Source organism: Manis javanica, chromosome 8 (genome assembly GCF_040802235.1).
Source record: "Manis javanica isolate MJ-LG chromosome 8, MJ_LKY, whole genome shotgun sequence".
Classification (NCBI taxonomy): domain Eukaryota; kingdom Metazoa; phylum Chordata; class Mammalia; order Pholidota; family Manidae; genus Manis; species Manis javanica.
The window spans coordinates 41,158,159-41,180,085 of NC_133163.1; the positions used below are offsets into that span (position 1 = coordinate 41,158,159).

The 21,927-nt window shown below is 41.1% G+C and overlaps 1 pseudogene; it reads right to left on the reverse strand.

Annotated features, from left to right (window-relative positions):
* Window positions 1-2,197: 2,197 nt before the first annotated feature.
* Window positions 2,198-3,139, reverse strand: LOC108383559 (dimethyladenosine transferase pseudogene; annotated as a pseudogene).
* Window positions 3,140-21,927: the final 18,788 nt, after the last annotated feature.

The window sequence follows — 21,927 nt, forward strand, 5'->3', positions numbered from 1 at the left end:
TTGATCCACATTCTTGGGCCACAGGTTTGTCATTGACTTCAAATAAAGACCTTTTAAAAAAATATATATATATATATACACACACATATATATATGTATATATATATACACACACACACACACATATATGTATGTATACATATATATGTGTGTGTATATATATATGTATACATACATATATATACATATATATATGTATATATATCATGGTATCCACCCTGCCCCTCTCAGGCCTGCCTTAGTAGAAAGATAAAAACCAGATCCTACATGCCCAGTACCATTATCCAAGTCCTGATTCATAAATAAAGTAGACAGGAATGTTAGTCCTTCGTGTACTAACATAAATGTATCATAAACATCAAAACATTTTTTAATTAAAAGTATGCCTAACCTTTTTATTAAATCAAAATCCCTGTATAATTTATATTCAGTTAGTCACGTGTTATTTAATTGCCTGTCACAAAGAGGAGATAGCATTCTCAAAATGTAATTTCCAGAGGATTACAAAGTACGGTAAGATGCCAGTCACTGAAGCTGTTTCCCAGTAATCAGCACCAAGCTCAACATTTTACAAGGAAAATTATGCTTTCCAAGACCAGCCACTTACCCTACAGAAAAGCCTGCCTATCCCAAGCAATAGGCACCAGACATGCTCTGCTTTGTTCAACATCTGTGCACTGAGCACTCACCACGTCCTTGACCCTGCACTGGGCATTGGGCATACAATCCTTTCGAGGATCTCACAACCCAGTGGTTGAGGCAAGCAAACTAAATATAGTTGCAATGCAGAGCAGTAAGGACTCTGGTAGAAGACAAAAGCACTAAGATAATTTGAAAATTAGTACCTACAGAACAGCAGAGGATAAACTGACACAGCTAGCAGTGACAGAAGTGAATATGTTTGCTGTCTAAAAGGTACTGAAACCTGCCTATACATTAAGATCTTCATAACAATGTTTTTCACATTCTTCTCACAGGATTGAAGAGGTCCATGAATTCCCTACCTTTCTCTGGCCAAGTGGGATTGACCAGATAACTCAAGCCATTAGGTAGGGCTGTTGGAGGGGAGGGAGGGGGAGTAGAAATATACTTTTTTGGAGCAAACTTTAGTTCTTTATTCCTAAAGCAATAAATGGTATTAGAGCATAATGATGGTTGACAATTCTGAATAAGTACTCTCTAGATTTTTTTCCTCTTAAACCACAAGAACTTCTGATAAATTCATACTTCAATAGCATGTTGAAGAACAAAGATAGTATGAGGGGCATATGAACAAAAACAATTATAATAGGATGTCACAGAACTGCAGGAACAATGTCAAAAAATAGGGTGCTTTCAGAATTAACTTGAAGTTAGGGAAAAACACCAAAGAAGAAACATGGAAACTTTTGTTACACTCAGGCACCAAGAATGGAACAAAAAATTTGCTCTTGAGGGATCAGTTATAGAGTAATTGCAGGGGAGTGTTAAAAGGAGAAAATGTTGAATATCTGTCTTGCTTCTCTTTTACATTTGAGAAGGATGCTCTCCAGATGGAAAAGGATAGCAGCTAGAGAAAAGAAGATCATGGCAGATAGATGGATTGGAAGGGAGTTCCTGACTCCAGTGACTGTTTCCTAGGGTTTGATTATAAATGGCCACCACAGCCCTAGCAGCAGATGTTTTAAGAACAGAGTGTCCTGGGGCAGGTTCCTTGGAAGCAGATGCAAAGAACAGGATTTGAGTGTAAGTGGTTTATTTGTGTGCTTTTTTTAAAGAAACAGTTGTAATACTGTACACACAAATAAAAATAAGAAATGGCATGGGGAATATGTGACTGAGTTAAACGTATTTCAACATTTTTACTACTTGACGGATGAAAGACTGAAGAGCTGAAGGCCTCACAGTAACATGAAACGTAGAACAGAAGAGTAACATCTTTACACAATAAATTGTTAGAAATTATATAAATTTAAGTGTAAAGTTGTGTGTGTCTGCCACTCTTGAAGATTATCATGTATAGATTAGACCCTGCCCTATGCTAGATATTTAAAACAAAACAAAAAACAAAAACTTTGAGTACTTAGAATTGACTTACAACCTTAAAAACACAGAGTAATAAATGGTGACACAATAGTATTAAATCAAAAATAGTCAAGCATATGGTGCCCCAGTGGAGCAAACATGGAGTTCATCTTCTCAAATTATTAAAGATGTATCATTCCAGTTGCTTTCCTTGAGTTTGAAAAACTGTTTTCCAGATGCCTAAGAAAAAATGTATACCTTCTGCACTGAATCCATGCAGCAATCTGATGAAGTCATCTATGTCCATGGAACCTGCCCACTTGTCACTGACGCCTGTGCTGGTTAGGATTTGCTGTATCTTATCTGTTATGCTGAAATCTCCTGGTATTATAATATTATGGACAGAACCGTGAATTCTGTAGTTTTTTTTTTTTTCCAGTAACTGTGGCACTGCACTTGACTTAAATGCAACAGACAATGTGTTATTTTCCTAACAAAGGTGATTCTTACTAGGCCATCCCATTCCTGACAATTGATAGGTGGTGTTGGACTCAGGTTCTATTCTCACGACACTGGATTCCACCCTGGGTGATGGTCAGAAGTTATTCTGCCCAACTTTCATTAGACAGCCCATATATGCTAACAGCTGTGTAGTAATTGAAAGTCTGCAGTATAACTTATCTCCAGGTTTTGCAACCAGTGAGAGAGCAAATTCTCTCTGAAACTAAGTATAGCACCTCTGAAAAAAGGTCGGTGAAGCAACAGCTTGAAAACAAAAGAAGAGATCTGATAAGGCAAATTTGCCTCACAAGCATTAAAGAAGGGCACACCTGTTTTCAGTACGTCACCCACCATTAGTTTACTGGCCAGAGGTGTGCCCTGAACTCTTCTGTGAAGTTTAGCTACTAGCGTTTGGTCAAGTTCACAGGCAATTACCTTTTTTGCCTTTTCTAGCAACTTTATAGTCATATTGACAGTTCCAGGTCTGACGCACGACATCAGTTGGTCTTAAAGCAGCCTTATCTATAATGCTGATAACAATGATAGGAGTTTTCAAAATGTACTACCCGACCCCCGTGCTGAACACCAGTCCTGTGGCGCTCTTTGGCTCCTGGCTCTGTTTGGGCCTCTCCATACTGGATCTTCAGCATCCCTGCAGTCAGCCGACCCACAGGCCCTGGAGACGAAGGAGCCCAAAGCGTCCCAGAGTCCCGCAGCTCGTGGGGCCCGCCCGCAGGCACCACGCCCGCCCACACGGAGCGACGAGGGCCTGCCCTCTTCCCCTCAAGGAGTTTGTTTGGGAGGACAGGCCAAAAAGCACGCGTGTGGAAGTGAGGAGGGGAGACAGAAATGAGAAAGAGAAGAAGGCAATACAAGATGGATTCCTAGTCAGATGAGCTTTCCAGGAACTAGGGCTGCATCCTGCCCCGAACTCCGCGAGGCAGCAGGAAACGTCTCAGAGCAGTCCTATCCAAGGGACGAGGAAGTCGGGACATTTTCTCCAACTACCAAAGTTCCTTTTGGGTCATTAACTCTCCACCATTCCAAACTCAGCTGCTGCTTGAGAGGAAACTTCAGGTGTTGGGCAGGTGCTCGCGGTACAACTCCAGCAGCTCGGCGGGACGGTGAGAGCTGAGAGGAGGCGAGGGGAGCCCCAGCAGCGCCCACTACGAGCAGAGAATCGGAAGGGCAGGGAATGGTGACTAACCACCGTAGCCCTGGCTTTCAAAAAAGGGAAAACTGGGATCTGTAACCGATCTTGGAGATGTTGACGTTAATGTGGGAGCAATAAATATACTATTACAGGGTTAGTTTGAAGTACCTTAAAGAGGAAGCAAAATGACCCTCCCCTCTCAGAGATACAACTGATATGATACACACATGCACGCGCACACACACGTGCACATACACACGAACAGGGGTCATAGGAAAGAGCCCAGGATTTAGAATTAGACAGATGGGGACTCAAATCTTGCTATTGGATGACCTTGAGCAATTTAAATAATCTCTGGTTCTCTGTTTTATTGTCGGTGAAGAACAAGACCTATTTTATAATTTTGTTCTGAGGCTTAGATCTCCTAATCAGATCAATATGCCTTAAATTAGATCATTACAGTTATTAACTAAGGACTTTTCATCTTCTAATACTAACTCTTTTCTTTAATTTTCAACTTTCAAATTTCTAGATAAGGATAGATGAACAAAGGTTTTATGACTATTCTAAATTGAGGGTGTTTGTCCCCTCAGATTTATAACTTTTCAATAGTAGGCAGTATAGCACAACAGTTAATAGTGAAGGCTCATGAGTTCAGTTGATCTGCATTCAAATCCCAGCTCAGCCTCCTATTACCATGTGGCTATGACCATAGTCTGTAAAAAACTGGGAATTTTAGTTCTCTCATCAGTAAAATGAAGCCAGTAATAGTGCCTAGCTTATAAGGTTTGGTAAGGATAAAAATCAAATAATTCAAGTACAGCACTGTGCCCAGTGCCAGCGCCCAATGAATGTTCAATAACCATTCCCTAATAATAGCTACGGTATCTAATAGTGATGGGGTGGGGTAATGATGAAAGCACAAACTATAGGCAGCATCAACCTAAAGCTTTAACACTATTGATTTTCCCATCCTTCCATACTTTTATCCTGGTCCTGCTATAGCATTCCTTGCTGTGGTAAGATTACTTAGATATTTACTACACCATCTATATCACACTGACTTCTAATTGCTTCACTTTTCATGAAGATGCCAGAGACAAGGTCACCACCTAACCTAGCTCTGCCATTGGTACAGACCTGTTTGGGAGGCCAGGATACCAAGGAGGCAAGAATACACTACTTCTTACTGGCAACATTAACTCAATAAACCTCCCAAGGGCACAATAAAAATGCAGTAGCCAGCAGTCTTAATGAGGACATGCTCAGAGCACAGTGAAATCTTATGATGTGCTCAGTGTCTTGTGGAATTCATACAAATTTGATTTAGCAACATTAGATTTGTTTCTCAAAAATTAGCAACGATTTGAAATAATTGTCTCTTATTTTAGCTGTCATCGCAAATTACAAGTGTTATGGCATTGTTTATAATTCAGGGATGTGACCACAAAAATCTGCCTTTTAGCTGTAGGCAGATGTAAGTGGAGTTTACCTCCATTAATTTTGACACATGCCAAATGTTTCTTTAAGGCCTTTTATCAGAGTGTTACATATATTGGGACACATGAAAAACCTATTTTTGCAGATCACTTTAAAAGGTTGCCTCTACTCTATCATTATGACATTTCAAATAAATCTTTGTCTCTTTTACTCCAAAAATCTCTTCAACTATGCCCCATGTTTTGTTCTCCACCAAACCCCTACAGCCACAAATACTGGGATGGCTCTAATCCCTTATAAACTGGAATGGCTAAGAAAAAGAAGTATGAGAAATGTGTTAGGCCCTTCGAGAATGCCTAGATTCCACTTCTCAGGAACTGCTCTCCTTGGAGTTAGAGGTAATAATAGAAATAATGGTCACACTGAAGTGATATTATCATATGCAATGCCGAAGGGTAGCTGGTGGGGGGGGTGTATAAAAGGGACAGTGTAGAGTGGATATTAGTGACTGCCACCAGATGAAAGAACATTTATCAACTATTTCAAAGACACCAAGATCAATCTGGAAAGAGATCATGATAGAAATGAGTTGAATATGTTCTAATCAGGGACTTATGGGGATTTTTCAAAGTGATGATCTGGCAAGTATAAAAATCTCCTACAGAGTCACTTGAAAACTAATCACTCAGCATGTGGGTCTATCAATTGAATTAATAGGCAAAAGAAGAAAAACACTGCATAGAAGTATATCATCTAGTTGAAAGTCACAGCCTATAATCTCACTTCTGTGGAATAGAATTGAGGGACTTGAGCCTAAAAAGTCAGCCCCTCTGAAAAGCTAAATTAATGTGTGACCCAGAGCATCTGTACCTTGGACAATTTCCTTAACCTCTCTATGCTTCAGTGTCCTGAACTGTTCATGAAAGTACAAATATAAAGTATACAGTAAAAATACTCAGTAAGTATTTTTGTTGTTAATTTTATTGTTGTCAGTTTCAGTACTCTTATTACTACTGCTAAAATGCTATTTCTACAAATTCAGCCATAGGAAAGCCTCTTGGGCTCTGCTGAACTTTTCAATCACTTCTAACAAGCATACAAATAGCTAGTTTCTCAGCTGTGGCAAAAACTACTGGTTATCCACTAATGTCCATCCTCCCCTCTTGGTTTTCCTCACTAGTCATCCCTTCTTAGTGTCCTCAGCAGGTTCTCTTACTTCTCCCTCACCTCGTAATATAGGGGCACCCAGGGCTCATACCTCGGATCTCTACACTTCATCTATGCTCATCCCTCAGAGATCTTTCATCCATCCAGTCTCTTGGCTTGAAACACCATCTATATGCAGACCATTCAAGATTACTGTATCTGATGCAGACCTTTTGGTCACTGATGTATTCCAGGCAGGCACCTCAAAGAGTGTCTGGTATATAATAGGTCCTAAATAAAAACTTGTTGAATGAATAAATGATTTATTAATGTTTATTGCTTTTATTTTGCTTACTAATAATTATTTATTTAATTAATGTTTATTACACCAATGTTTATTGGAAGCCATGGATACTCAGAATAAGCTACATTTCTCAGCCTCTCTTGCAGTTAGATATAGCACGTTGGAAAGACGAAAGGCTGTAAGAGAAGTCATGTGTGTTATAGCAAACATCAATAATGACATCTACTGACCTCAATAATCTTAGTTTTCACCCCTCATTATGAAAATCAGACAGAACTCATTTAGCATAGAAGAAATTTCACATACCTCATTAGCCTTTACGGGAAATCATTGATATTGATAATAATGATCTTGATTTATCAGTATATCAAAATAAATTCTCTTTGCCAACAGCACATGTATATTTACATTTAGTAAAGATTATAGATAGATATAAAATATTTAGAAATACAGTTAAAATAAGTCTTAGAACTTTACCTGGAAATCTAGCATTTCCCATTAATGTCAGTTAAAAAAACTTTTTGCTAGATGCAAAATTAAATAAACTGCTAATTTTAAAGTCTCTTATAAGGTGTTAGAATATCTAGTGAAGAAATGCAAACATTGGAAGACTGAGAGATGTGTTGGTCTCAGGTGATATTTCACTCATTCATGCAATAAATAACAACCAATGTGTAAGGCCCTGTGTTAGGTACTGTGGACTTGCAAAGCTTGTACATGTTTGAAGTCCATGTTTTCATGGCAATTGTGATCTAGGAATGAGATGAGATGTTCACTCAGAAAATAATTCAAGACAGGATACAGTAGGTGTACTAGGGGAGGAAAGAGCAAAGACCTACAGAGGACAGAGAAAAAGGAAGCCTTGATCTGGAATTTAAATAATTAATGATCCAAGAATCCATCAAGCTGAGCCAATCCCATAAAGAGGCAAATCTGCAATATTCCACTGGGGGCCTTAAAGATGGTTCATCTGAAAATGTCCTGCAGCAAAATTCTGCCTCTTATAGTTTCCTTTCCTTATCATTAAGGAATCAGATGGTTTCAGTCTATCACCCCTCCTGTACTTCCTTTATCCCACCATCATGACCATTTGTTCCCAGGTGCTGGTTCATGAATAATAGTTCTAATAGCTAAGACTAACGGATCACCCATTATGTACCAAGCACTGTTCCAAGTACTCCATTTAATCATCACAACAACAGTATGTGATAACTACTATTATTACCTCCATTTTATAGAAAAGCAAACCAAGTCATAGAACAGCTAAATAACTGTCTGAAGGTCATACTGCTAGTAAATGGTGGTAAATAGACAAAATGTTCACCATTACATGTCAAACTGAAAAAAAAAAAAGGAAAATGTAATAACTGACATTTTACTAATATTTTACAAATATTAATTCTATATAAAAATGTAATTGTACATGAAAATACATACAATTTAAAGAACTGTCATGTGTTCTGAGATTATGCTCAAATGCCTAAACTTTTATGAAATGATAGTCAAAGTTACACAATCACCATTTTTTTAAAACAGGCCCATAGAATTCTAAATCCGCTGAGCTCTCTCTCCTGCCTCAGGAGCAAACCCTGCTGCCCGGTTTGTCCTCCCACAGCCTCATCCCCAGCCAGCCTCCACTGCAAGTCCCTGTGACCCCTGCCCTTTTCCCCACCAACCTGTTCACACTACCCTGTGGAATGCCTGGCATGCCTGTGTTTCCCGCCACTCCCTTAGTGGAACCACCTCCGTGGTGGGCACACTGTGGGCTTCCTCCTCACGTGTTCGTTCTGCCGTCGCTGGACAGACTCCCCTCCTCACCTTTACCACCCATTCTTCATCACTCCTCATGGCCCTCACAGGCTTACTTCTGCTACCCTTTTTCCCCAGTGACTTTATATTGGTAGTCAGGTACCTCCATAGCCCAAACCTCTGTACCTGATACCTCTCGAAGATGACCTTTATAACATCCAACCACTGAACGACCTCCTCAATTCCAGGAGGATTTATTATCACTTTGCCTTGCTCAGCCTTAGCCATGGCCATATGCACGCCCCATGCTGAGAAAGGGGGCAGGAGGAAGGTGAATCCATTGCATTTGGTTGTTGCCACATCAGCAGTGACCTTCCAGAGAATAGCTACAGCAAACACGTGGAGACAGACTCCTGGCTGCAGGACACAAGAGGTGAGTAGGTGGCAAGGAAGTGGAACCACCATCACTCAAGAAACTTCCCTCAGTGGAATTAATTTGCTCCCATGGCCTAGCTGCTCTTTTTAAGCTCCTATTCTGTTGGCTACACTGGCACTAACCTGGTTTTCCCCCTACATCTCTGATAGCTCATGCTCTGCTTCCTTTTAATTTATAAAATATTTTGTGAACCTCAGTTATGAATCAGGCAGTTTGCCAGAACAAACTGAGGACACCAGAGACACAGTTCCTTCCTTCAAATTGTTCAGTCTCGGAGAGGTGACTATTATAGATTCAGTTCATTATACCCAAGCAAAGTGAATGAAATGGAAACAGAGGAGAGAAATATTATCTCTGTCAAAAGATGGGAATCAGGGTCAAAGAAAGCCACTTAACAGAGGTGAAACTGCCCTTAGTCTTAAAGATGAGAAGCATATCAGCATTTGTAAACGGCTAGGCAGACAGCCTGACAGCAGATACTACACACAAGCCAAGGCACAAAGCATAGCCTATGTGGGTACGGCAAAAGGTCTGGTGTGGTTATAAGACACTAGTGAGATAGGGGTAAAACATACCACTGGGAAGGTGAAGTGGGACCAGACTGTGGAGAGTTTTAAAGAAGATGCCTTTAATTTGAATAATCAGAATAATAACTGAAAGATACTGAGACTGTGACCCTTCACATCCCAGTTGGTGCAATGTTCTTGGACACACCAACCCTAGACCTATGTTTCTTCTTGGTTTCCCTCATAGCCTGACACAGTGAGGACTGTGGTAGTTGCCCTGATGATGGAGAGGGTAAAATAATATGAGTCATCTCAAATCAGTGGGACCTGGTAACCGATGACGTATGGACATTTGGAGAAAATGAAAAGTGAAAACTGACTTAAGGTCTTAAACCTAGGAGACCAGGGGAATAATCATGTCAGTAGCCAAGAGTCAGAGGATCTTTGCCAGCTCTCTTTGACCTTCTCCACAAATCTTCTTTTCAATCTTCTTTTCATTGTCTAAACTCTTTTGCAGGACATTTTCATATCTTCAGTTGTTCAACTGCCACAAAGATGTGCAGCCAGTTCCTCTGGTGGTTCCAGACAGTTTTCAATTGGCCTTCTAGAGATCTCTGGATGGTTATCTCACTATGATCACAAATTAGCAGTCTCACATGAAACTATCCTCTCCTTATCTCCCAACCAAGCCAGCTATTGATCCAGGCTTCCCTTTTCTGTGATTAATACCTTTCATCCAGTCATAATTCTCTGAATGGCAACTGTGAAACTGAAAAACATGTCAAACTGAAAAATCAGGATAACAGAGCAGTAGCTTTCTGATATATATAATTTTACGAATATAAATTGTATATAAAAACAAATTGTACATGAAAATTGTATAAAATGTTAAAAACTGTGCTGTTCTGAGATTATGCTAAAATGTCTAAGCTTTTATGAGATGACAGTCAAAGGAACCTACACAATCACCTTTTTTTTTAAACAGGCCCATAGAATTCTAAATCTACTGAGCTCTCCCTCCTGCCTCAGGAGCAAACCCTGCCGCCTGATTTGTTCTCCCACAGCCTCATCCCCAAACAGCCTCTACTCCAGACCCACACACAGCCCATCTGCCACTAAAGCCTGTTGAACAAATCCCATGAGCTCTCCTGTCATCTCTCACCTCCATCCCATTCTTTTCATCCCTTCAGCAAGCTATTTACTGTAAGTCCCTAACTTCATCTCACCTCCAGGAGTCCCAGGAACTCATGCCTGTAACACATGCTTACATCATTCCTTAAAGCCCACCTTTATTCTGCCACTTCCCAATGCAACAATTTTCAGTGAGGTCCTAACAGTGTTCTCAAACCAGTGACAGACATTTTCACATTTCATCATCTTAAGGTGCTCCCAAAGCAGTGAGAAAGTAGCAGTTCACCAGACCATCAGTTGCAGGTCTCTTGGGCGAGAGTTATTTTTCACTTAACTTGTTACTGCCCGTCACACATAGGCATGCCCAAGACTGTAGGCTAATGCATTTTCTAATCTTAGCAGGAAAATAAGCTGTTTCATAGGCAGCCCTCTAAAATGTCTACTACTGAAACAAAATTTTTTATTTGAATAGACTTTTTCCTTATCTTTCAAATGGTCCCATAGTAATATAACACGGTGTCTGTGCATTAAGTTCTATTTCTGAGGTTATGTGCTTTCAATACGAGAGACTGTAGAACCGCAGTAATTGGCAGTCATAGGGAAATTTGTGAACTAGAGGCATTGGGTCAGGTTATTTTCCCTTATACAAGCATACCAATTGTTCAGTCTCATTAGCAGACTTCTGAGTTCATAACAAACTCCAGGTTTGCTAGCCTTCCCAAAGGCAGCACAGACGATCCCTCTGCTGCAGGCTGCAGTTTCACAGTGCCACGTGTGAGCCAGATAGATGTCACTGGTAGAAAGTAATTGGATTTCAGCACAGGGAGCCCAAAGTGTCACTTGGAAAGGTGACCTCTTGTTAGGTCCAAGTGTGCTTCTGAGTCTAATGACTCTACTGCCCCTTCAAGGAACAATTGCAGGCTCCACCACACAGATCCAGGGGTGAGAGAGTTCCCTGGGCTCAGAGCTGCAGTGAGCCAGAGGGGCCAGGGCTCAATGGCTACGGGAAGGAGATCAGCGCAAGTGGATACGTTCAAGAAAGACCTCAGGATGACAAGGTGACAGCTGTGACTGGGTCTTCCTGACCCCTGAGTCCACCTACAGGAACAGCTGACTTTAACGTTTCCAGAACACAAGAGGCAATACTAAGGAGGCACCAAACTAGTATTTGAGCCCTGCTTCTGCTCTCCAACGACAGGTGTGATTTAATTAAGATATTTATTAAATTTTAAAAATTGTTTTATTAAAAAAAGTTTAAATCGTTTAACAGGAAAGACAGGAAGATCCTGGTTAGTTCACCTTTTAGGATCAATTCCAGTTTCATTTTCAAAGTGACTGTTTTTTAACTACAAAATAGCACATATTCATTGTGGAAAACACAATAAATAAAAGGTGAAATAAAAAATAAAATCACTCATGATCCCAAGACCCAGATGTATCTGCTGTTAATACTTTTGAGAATACTCTACCAGTGAGGATGTATATCTGTGCATATACATATATATGTTTTTTCTTTCCATATATTCTCTTCTTCTCCATTACCCTAAAATAGATAATGCTGTACTTACTGTCATGTAATCCACTTTTTTTCACTTAACAGTGTATCACATTTTCCCATGTCATTAAAAATTCTCCAACATTGTTTTTAGTAGATGCTTACCTTATAATGCAAGGACTAACTTTACTTTGAAAACATATTTGCATCAATCTAAGCTGTACTGTTATTTGCAAGCCACTCAAAGGGCAGAACAAAGGGGCTGGTCAAGTACTGCTTCAGCCTGATTGATCCTGATAGATACTACTAAACACTTCTTCATAATTCTGTACTTTAAACAGCATTTTTATCCAAAGTGTAGAGCCATCCAAGATATTTCATGTCAAGAAAATAGAAATGATAATGTAGAACCTTTCTGCAGCCATCATATGCCAGGCACCATGCCAAGCAATGTGGTGCATTGTCTTATTTAATTTCATCAATACCCTTTAGAATGATTGTTTTCCATATTCTTTCCTCATGGAAACTGAGACTTAGGCAACATGTGGCAGACCTCGGGCTCAACCCCAGTTAATCCAGAGAATCAGACATTGTATATCATTCATCTCCTGTTTTCCCCAAAATAATTTCTGCTAAGAAAGAATAGCCCACCCTGCAATTGATCCTTATCCCAACACACAATCACAGTATGCTCAATAACACATCATAAAGTGGGACTAACGTGCATAATCCTTTACTTGTGTTAGTGAATGAGACCACTAATCTTGCATTTTGGAGCAAATGATGAGAAAAACTAAAATCCTTCATTCCAAGTGATTTCTAGGACTTAGAAGTACAGTCTCCTGTGTAGATATTGTTGCAGGTGGATTTCCTTCACAACCTCACACTGCCTTTTAGAGCCACCTCTCATATCCCACCCCAAACACAGGGCAGGCCACCAGGGCCAGTGATTTACAGTCAATGGCTGGATTGCTTTCAATGCTAGATGATTTCTACTTAAAGAATGACCTTCTAGGTACTACAGAGAAGTCTTAATTCTCTGCAGTAAAAGTCAGAAAACCTTAGATTTCTGAAAACATAACTTTAATATTTGCTTCAAATTATTTATTTTTCTTCTCCCAGAAAACACAGTATAAATTAGGACATAGATGATCAGATCAAGTATCAGCCCTTAATCTGTAAATAATCTCTCTGGCTTCTTGGCAATCAGGAAAACAGTGGGAAACAGCCAATTTAAGATGAAAGGGACAACCTCTTAGCATTCAGAGAGAAATGATTTCCCTCATCACTTTCACTGGAAGATGCTGTTGCTGTGGCAACTGGTTCCCACTTTCGTCCCACATCCAATTGCTGAGATGACAAGGAAGCTGGTCAGGCTAAGACAACATCATTCACACTATTCCTTTCAGTGACAGCCAAGAAGATCTGTAAGAGAGATTCCTTTTACAAACCCAGCATTTTTCACTATAGTAAAATACTGCTTGACTAAGCTTCCCTAACTTGGATCTTTGGCTACAACTTAAGAGTTCTTTCATTTAATTAACTCCTTATCCCAACAAACCATCACAGTCTACTCAACAACACATCATAAAGTGGGAGAAACTTGAATAATCCTTTACTTGTTAGGATTATGACCTGGTTAACATTTATCTTCATGAACTATGATATGCTTTAGGGGCAACATTTTAAATGCTCTTTCTTTCAGACATTGTTACATACAGTTTGCATGAGGCATGATATGTTCCTATGGGGCACAAAAAGCTCTGGGCAGAGATATTATGTAAGTGGGCCTATGACCGTAGTAGGACCGCAACGGCTCCCTTACACTTGTAGTCAGTGTTCAGGCTGCGGCTGAAATGTGGACCATGGATTGTTCTCTTATATTTTATCCCTCTTCCAGAAACCCACCTGGACTCTCAACAAGCCTTGGACTCCCACTGAAATCACAAATGGGGATATCTTGTGCACTTATGGTAGCTAGCTGGCTAAAGGATAGCCCATAATCCATTTCTTTATTTTTCTGAACACACAAATGCTTCTCAAAGTGGAGCCAAATCATTTAACTCTATTTCCTGAAGGAAATGCAAAGGAATCGGCTCCTCTTGGATGACCACCTCCCATGATTTCTGGAGCACCTCAAAGTCATGATGTCCTTCACTAAACCTGTTGTAAAAACAAAGGACCTACATTCACCATCCTGCTTAAATAATAAATGCATTGCTTTTAAAAGTTTCATGTGAGCTGGAAACCAAATGTTCTTCAGAGAACATTCTCATTCATCAGCAAGCAATTTCCATTCATGACTCATGCTGTGGTAAGCTTCTGAAGAAGAATGAAAAGGAAGCACATTTTCAAAATTATATGGTCCTTATGTGCCACTGATAGCTTTTTGTCTCCCATTTCCCAGGGGGCATGTTCACTCCCTCCCTACTCAAACAGGGCACAATATATTTAAATAACTTTCTGGGATTTCACAACCAACATCCCTTGTTGGTTCTGTGCCCAAAATAAAATGCTTTTGCCTTTGCCCATCTATGAGGCAAGTTCCCATTGGTTAACTTTTGAAACTTGGGCAGAAGAGATAGTGAGTGGGAGCAGAAATCAGCACCCATGAGCTAATAGCTATTTGTCCCTTGACTGATGCAAAGCTCTCATGGGACTAATCATAGCCCACACAAAAAAATGATAATAACATAGTTTTAATTACAGCTAATATTTATTGAGCACATACCAAATAGCATTTAAAATGCAATTTGCATGCATTGCCTCATTTGGCCCACCTGAACACACTGCAAATCAAGTCATTATTGTCATCTTTCTGAGGTTCAGAGAAGTTCAGTTACTGTCCCCAAATCATACAGCACAAAGACAGAAAAACCCTAGTCCTATTAAAGCCAAAGGCCAAAGTTACCTTTATCTAATCCCAATGCATTTGTTATTTTTAGAAGCCCTTAGACACAGTAGTATATTCACCCTTCCTCCTCCTCAGATTAAGGTCACAGTTATAATCTGTTTACTCCATAAAACACAGTGAAGTTTAGCACAAGACCAGTTTTCAGGAAATATTTGCTGACTGGAAAAAAATCTTTTTATTCCAGCGTTTATGATCTCAGAGGTCTTGCAGAAGCTTTTACTTTTTAAAGATGCATGCACCATTGGCCACTGGCCAGTTCAGGAGTGTCTGCAACACCACTGTCTCTTGAGATTCTGAGATCCAGTCTCTTTTCCCCACTTGCCACATCCTGGTGTATAAGTCTGGGGAGAGGAAATCCCAGGGCAAAATACCTCTAAAAACCAAATCAGTCAAAGGGAGAAATAAAGTTTAAAATCCGTTTACTGCTTACAAACTGCAGTCAGGGTCCTTCTCTCCTGCTCCAGCAGCAGCAAAACTGGCCCTCCCCTCACCTCTCAGGTACAGATAAGCCCTCCTGACCCAGGTAATTACCCATTGATATGGAGATGAACTTCTCTCCACCTTTGAGGAATGATGCAAATGCACTAAAACCATACTTCTTTCCACCTCTGAACGCCTATTGATATGCAGATATACTAAAGCCAGGGGAAATTGCATGTAAAATTGTAACATTTCCAGAATATCTCACCTGGCTTTAGTGCATTTGCATATCCTCAGGGGTGGAGAGAAGTTCACCCCCATATCAATGTGTAATTACCTGGGCAGCCGAGGGTGTGTCTGAACCTGAAAGTTTAAAGGGAGGGGCTGGCTTGCTTGTTTGCTGGCTTGCTTCTTCCTGAGCAGAGGAGAGAGATGGCCCTGGACTGCAGTTTGTAGGTGAGGGGGAGGGCTGGTTTTGCTTCTGCTGGAGCAGGAAAGAGAGAAGACCCAGGACTGCAGTTTGTAAGCAATAAACAGATTTTAAACTTTATTTCTCCCTTTGACTGATTTTGGTTTTTAGAGGTATTTTGCCCTGGGATTTCCTTTCTCCAGACTCACAGAGATATTCTGAAAATATTACAATTTTACCCACATGGTGCTTATTCTCTACTGGATTCACAGTGCAGATTTTTAAAATTACCTTTGTAACTAATGATACTGAAGAGCCAAAATGAATGTTGTCTGATTCTTTAAGCCAATGTGAGCCATCCCTGGGCAATTTTAGTAGAATAATCATTTTGTATTTCAAGATTAAATAAAATTGTAACACTGAAAAAAGAAAACTGATGCCTGATGCAGGTATATGAGGCAAGGTTCCAGCCCACAAGCAAGGCTCTGAGTCATTTCTACAGGCTTTGCAACGCCTCACTTCACATCCGAGAGAGCAGAGCAAGTGCTGTTCATCGTCCCAGGAGGGCCTTCCAGCTCAGGCGTGCAGAAGTCTCTCCCTGCTGATGACAGGCACTCCCGAAGGGCCACACACCAGTGGAAGAGGAGCCAAGGGATTGATCAGACAGCACACAGCGCAGAGCCCAGTGGTGTCTACTTTGTATTTTTTTTAGTTTTATATTTAAGATATTATAACCAAAAAATTATATTCAGCTACTGTAGAAAATTAGAAAATACAGATGAACTAAAAGAATGTTTACAACACTTATAATCCTACTCCACAAGATAGCATTTAGTGTATACCTTTCCAGAGTTATTCTATTTTTTGAGAATGGATTACACTACATCTATTGCTTTTATAAATACAATTGTGGGTAAAATTGTAATATTTCCAGAATCTCTCACCTGGAAGTTCATCTGCATATCAATAGGTATTTCAAGGGGTGGAGAGAAGTGGTCATCTACATATCAATAGGTAATTACTAGGGCATAGGAGGGCTTATCTGGACAGGAGAGGTTGGGTAGAGCTCTTCTCTTCTGCTGAAGCCTAGTCAAGAGAGAAACCAGATGACTGCTTGTAAGAAATAAATGGGTTTCTTAACTTTATTTCTCCCTTTGACTGATCTTGGTTTTAGAGGTATTTTGCCACAGGATTTCCCTCCCCGGACTGACAACAATACATTGTGAATACCTTTACATGTCAATAATATTCACCTTTGCTGTTATTTTAGTAGTTGTATGTCTATCTTACATGATTAAATCGTAATTTAACCAAATTCTCTGTTGTTGAACCTTGAATTGCTCATATAAATACTTTATTGACCATTGTGGGTAAAATGTAATATTTCCAGAATATCTCACCTGGCTTTAGTACATCTGCATATCAACAGGTGCTCAAGGGTGGAGAGAAGTATGGGTTTAGTGCATTTGCATATCCTCAGGAGTGGAGAGAAGTTCATCTCCATGTCAATGGGTAATTACCTGGGCAACTGGGCATGTCTGAACCTGAGAGTTTAAAGGGAGGCACTGGCTTGCTTGCTGGCTTGCTTCCTTCTGGAGTAGAGGAGAAAGATGGCCCTGGACTAGTTTATAAGCAATAAATGGGTTTTGAACTTTATTTCACCCTTTGACTGGTTTTGGTTTTTAAAGGTATTTTGTCCCGGGATAGCCTTTCCCCACCCTTACATCTGGTGGCAGCCAACAGGATTCCGGTGAACCCAAAATCTGTCAAAATGGGTGTGACCTTGGGAGGACCACCCCCACAAATGATGGAGAGAAGTGCCGCTTGTGCCAAGGGACATGTGTCTACACTCATGTGGGTGTGGAGGCACCACCACCACTGCTGGCCACACTGACCCCAGCCCATGGCCCAAGCCTAAGGCTACTGCTTCTGCCACTGCTGCTGCTTCTGCTGCAGGCCAGAGCCTGGTCACAACCATGGAAAGGAGCTAACGTCTGGTACACCTCGATAGATAAGCAACTGGCTGCTGTGTACCACGCCTTGTTGGCTTCAGAGCCCATCACTGAATCAGCTCAAACCAAGGTAATAACCATCTATCCCATCGTGGGGTGGGTGCAAGACTGGACCTAGAGGCCATGGAGTGGTGTAGCAGACACCGACCATATATCATGTGACTGGCCATTTGCCTTTGGCATCCCCAGAGAATGATGAAGCAGATGCATTGGCCCAGGTGCGCTGGCTAGAAGGAATGCCTGCCTCTGATGTGGCCCAATGGCTATACCAGTGTTTGTTGCAGGCAGGGCAAAAGACAATGTGGGCTGTAGCCCATCAGTGGGCTTGCCATTGACCTTTGAAGAAGTCAGCAGAGCTTGGAAAGAGCGCCTTGTGTGCTCTAAGAGGGACTTACACCGAGTCCCACAGCAACATGGGACAATAGTAAGGGGGCCAATACCCCTTGTCAGGTAGCAAATAGACTATATTGGGCCTCTGCCCATATCAGAAGGATATTGGTATGCCATGACTTGTGTGGACACAGCTACTGGACTACTGGTTGCTTTTCCTGAATGTCGTGCAGATCAGCAAACCACCAGGAGGGGCCCCAAGCATCTCTTTGCAGCCTATGGCTGGCTGCAGGTAACTGAAAGCAATCAAGGCACCCACTTTATTGGACATGCATTGCAAGGATGGGTGCAGCAATTAAGAATAAAATGGACATGGCCCTGGACATTTCAACACATGAACCAGCAATGGCACCTTGGGGAAAAAGCCTGGAAGCTGGCCTCCTATGTATTCCTGGAACAACACCAAAGAGGCCCCCCAAAATCATGGTTATTTGCTTCTACAGTCCTTGTGTCCTAGATGCACCCCCTGGCTGTAGCTGCCACGTGATGGCAGGAATGGACAAGCTTTGGACTAAATTTGCATGGGACTTTGAACCTAGCTGAATCCTCTGGCTTGAGAATTATCATGGTTGTGTTGCTATTGTCAAGAAAAATATGCTAAAAGAGAGGTCTGACTTTGTCTAATGTTTGGTTAAAGTTTTGTGAGTAATCTAGCATGGTTGCTAGGAATGAGTGTTAGGAAAGAGTATAAAACCTAAATGTGATTTATTCCCACTAAGATGTTTAAACATTTTAACAGTAAGGTATTAACAAAGGGCCACGTGGTGGAAGCTGCTCAGGCTGAGAGTGGGGGTGGAGAAATTGATAAGGGCCTAGCTATACCTGTTTGAGTTTTTTTAAACCTACCAATAAGAATAAGACATGTAAAGGAAAGATATAACGGGCTTAGGCGAAATCCAGGGAAAACTGTGAACCCTGTAGTACTCAGCCAATGAAGAACCAGGGGAGGGACTCGCGCACTAAGGGATAAATTATTGGCGCCAAACTCACCAGGTGTGCCTGCCCACGATACCCGATCTTGCAAGACTGTCATTAAAGCCTTGCTCCACTCTTCTCTTTGTCTCTGTGTCCATTTATTGAATATAGACCAGTGAGTGTGTTTCTCACACGAGTAACAAGTGTAGGAACATATTTTGTACTTAGTGAGAGATTGTGCTGTAAAGTACATTTACTTAATCTGCATAGGCTGAATCCTCTGGTTTGAGGACTATCATGATTTTACTGTTGTTGCTATTGTATGTCATTAGTTTGTTTGGAAGAGGAGGAATGAATAAATTGTAAGGTGAGATTTCTAGAGGGGTGGCCTGTGGGTAAAATTGTAATATTTCCAGAATACCTCACCTGGCTTTAGTACATCTGCATATCAACAGGCACTCAAGGGTAGAGAGAAATGTGGCTTTAGTTCATTTGCATATCCTCAGGGGTGGAGAGAAGTTCATCTCCATGTCAATGGGTAATTACCTGGGCAACTGAGGGCATGTCTGTACCTCAGAGTTTAAAGAGTGGGGCTGGCTTGCTTGCTAGCTTGCTTCCTTCTGGAGCAGAGGAGAGAGTCGGCCCTGGACTGCAGTTTGTAGTTAAATGGGTTTTAAACTTTATTTCTCCCTTTGACTGATTTCAGTTTTTAGAGGTATTTGCCCTGGGATTTCCTTTCTCTGGACTTGCAACCTTCCTTGAATATAAATCCCCATATACTTGTTATTTACTTAAGATAAATTCCTAGAAGTGGAATTGCCAGATCCAAGGATATAGGTTTTTAAGGCTTTTGACACATATTTTCAAAGTGCTTTCCAGAAAATTTAAATCAATTTACCCTCTCATCAGCAGTGATTCAGAGTATCCTTTTTTTCAAAAAATAAAAATCTTCTATTTCCCAGAGTCAAATATAAATTCTCTTCAGCAGCATGCATCATTGCTTTGCTCTACTGACATCAGCAACCACAATTCCAGACAGCAACAAGGAGCTCTTGTGATTACTAAATGGATGCAACATTCTGCTGTTTTCCAAGGGGAGTGAAGTCGGGTCCAGCACACAATGCTCCAGCACACTTTCCCCAAGGGCTGCCCAGTTCCTCCTACCACCCACCCACACCCCATTCAAGGAAGGGGACTCCAAGCAGGCCCAGCCTATCTGTGATCATTCATTTTGGGACAGTGGACTTTTGTGGGTTAAAGTGAGTTACTGTCCAAGGTACAGTTATGATCTCAGAGGTCTTGTGAGCCAAGCTGATGTGAGGGGCCGCCCAGGTTCAAGGGAAAACTTTGGAGGTCAGCAGATTCCTTCAGAGGCTCCTTCGGACTATTGGGAGAATATGCCCTTGATAGGCCTCCAGAGCCAGTGGTAACTAGCTGAGGCTGATCAAGCCCTGCAGGGCCAGAGCAACCTGACCTCATTTTCCTGCCAATGCCTTTCTTTGTCAGGGGACATCACTGGCTTTAAACTAGATGGAGCAAATTCCCTAAGAGTGTATAAAATAGAGATAACAGATTAAAAGAATCCAAGGTATCTTCCTTAATAATGAAACTTCAAATTCCATCTTTGGGTGGAAAAAAACCTACCTAATATTTCTAGAGTGAATTAAAAATTATATACCTGTGATACAATGAGTCATATGAAATACATATCTGGTCATTCATATGACCAGATACATTTCCCAGGTGTATTTGGTCTTCATCCACAGTTTGTGAAAACACTGCAGAGTCATGAAGGTGAGATGGGTGTTTTGTTTGTTAATGAGAGACTTTTGGAGCCCACCTGAAGGTGGGGGCTGGAAATGGCCAATGATTTGGTCAATCATGACCATGCAACGAAGCCCTCACAAAACCCCTGAGAAGAGTTTATTGCTCTCTTCTCCATTGGATCCTGCTTCTTAGTCAGGGGAGCTTCTATGCTTGGGGAGCCAGAACACTTCCATGTGCCACCAAGCCAGTCCCCAAGCTCCACAAGGATAGAATCTCCTTTATTTGGGATCTTGTCCTGTGTATCTCTTCATCTGACTGTTAACTTGCATCTTTTATTAAACTGGTAAAACTGTTTTCCTTAGTACTGTGAGCCACTCTAGCAAATTAACTGAACCCAAGGGGGAGGTCATGAGAACCTGCAATCTGTAGCCGGTGGGTCAGAAGCACAGGTTAACTGCCTGGGGCTTGTGACCATCTGGCGTGGGGGGTGGAGGGCAGTCCTGTAGAACGGAGCCCTTAACCTGGGGATCATGGCGCTGTCTCTGGCCCATAGCATCAGAATTGTTGAGTTCTGGGACCCCTGGCTGGGGCTCAAGGATTCTTTGGTAGTGTCTGTGGGAAGAGGCCCTCTCACACACATTGGAATCAGGTCTGGGAACCCAAACGGAATTATACTACTGTTACTGCTGTGTATAATACTGTTATTGTTGTTATATATAGGAAAAGACACTGTCGGAATACTTTACTTTCATTCATTCATCAGATAATTATTCCATGCACTAGAAAATACTATTAGGAGTATGGCCCCTAGAGTCAGACTGCCTGGGTTCAAATCCCAGCTGCAGCTCTTGTCCTGTGACTTGCATAAGTTACTTTTCTTTCTGTGCCTCAGCTTTCTCTAGTGTGACATGGAGATAATACACCAGAGGATTTCTGTGAGGATTAAATAATATTTTATTTACTTGCTTAGGACCTATATTAAAGAATGTCTGGAACTTAAGGCTCAATACATGCCTGCTATTATTATTCCTACATATTCAGGGACTGGCTGGAAACTGGAGACGTGAAGAAAAAAAAATTCCCTAGTTACCTAAGGCTTTCCTATTTGATAGAGAAGTGGAATATGTAAGCAAATCATTAGGGCAGCTTGCTAAGTGTGAAGAAGGTGCAGTGGGATCATTAAAAGGGAAGTGTTTAACTCTGCCTGAGGATGCTGGAGAAAGCTTAACTATTCC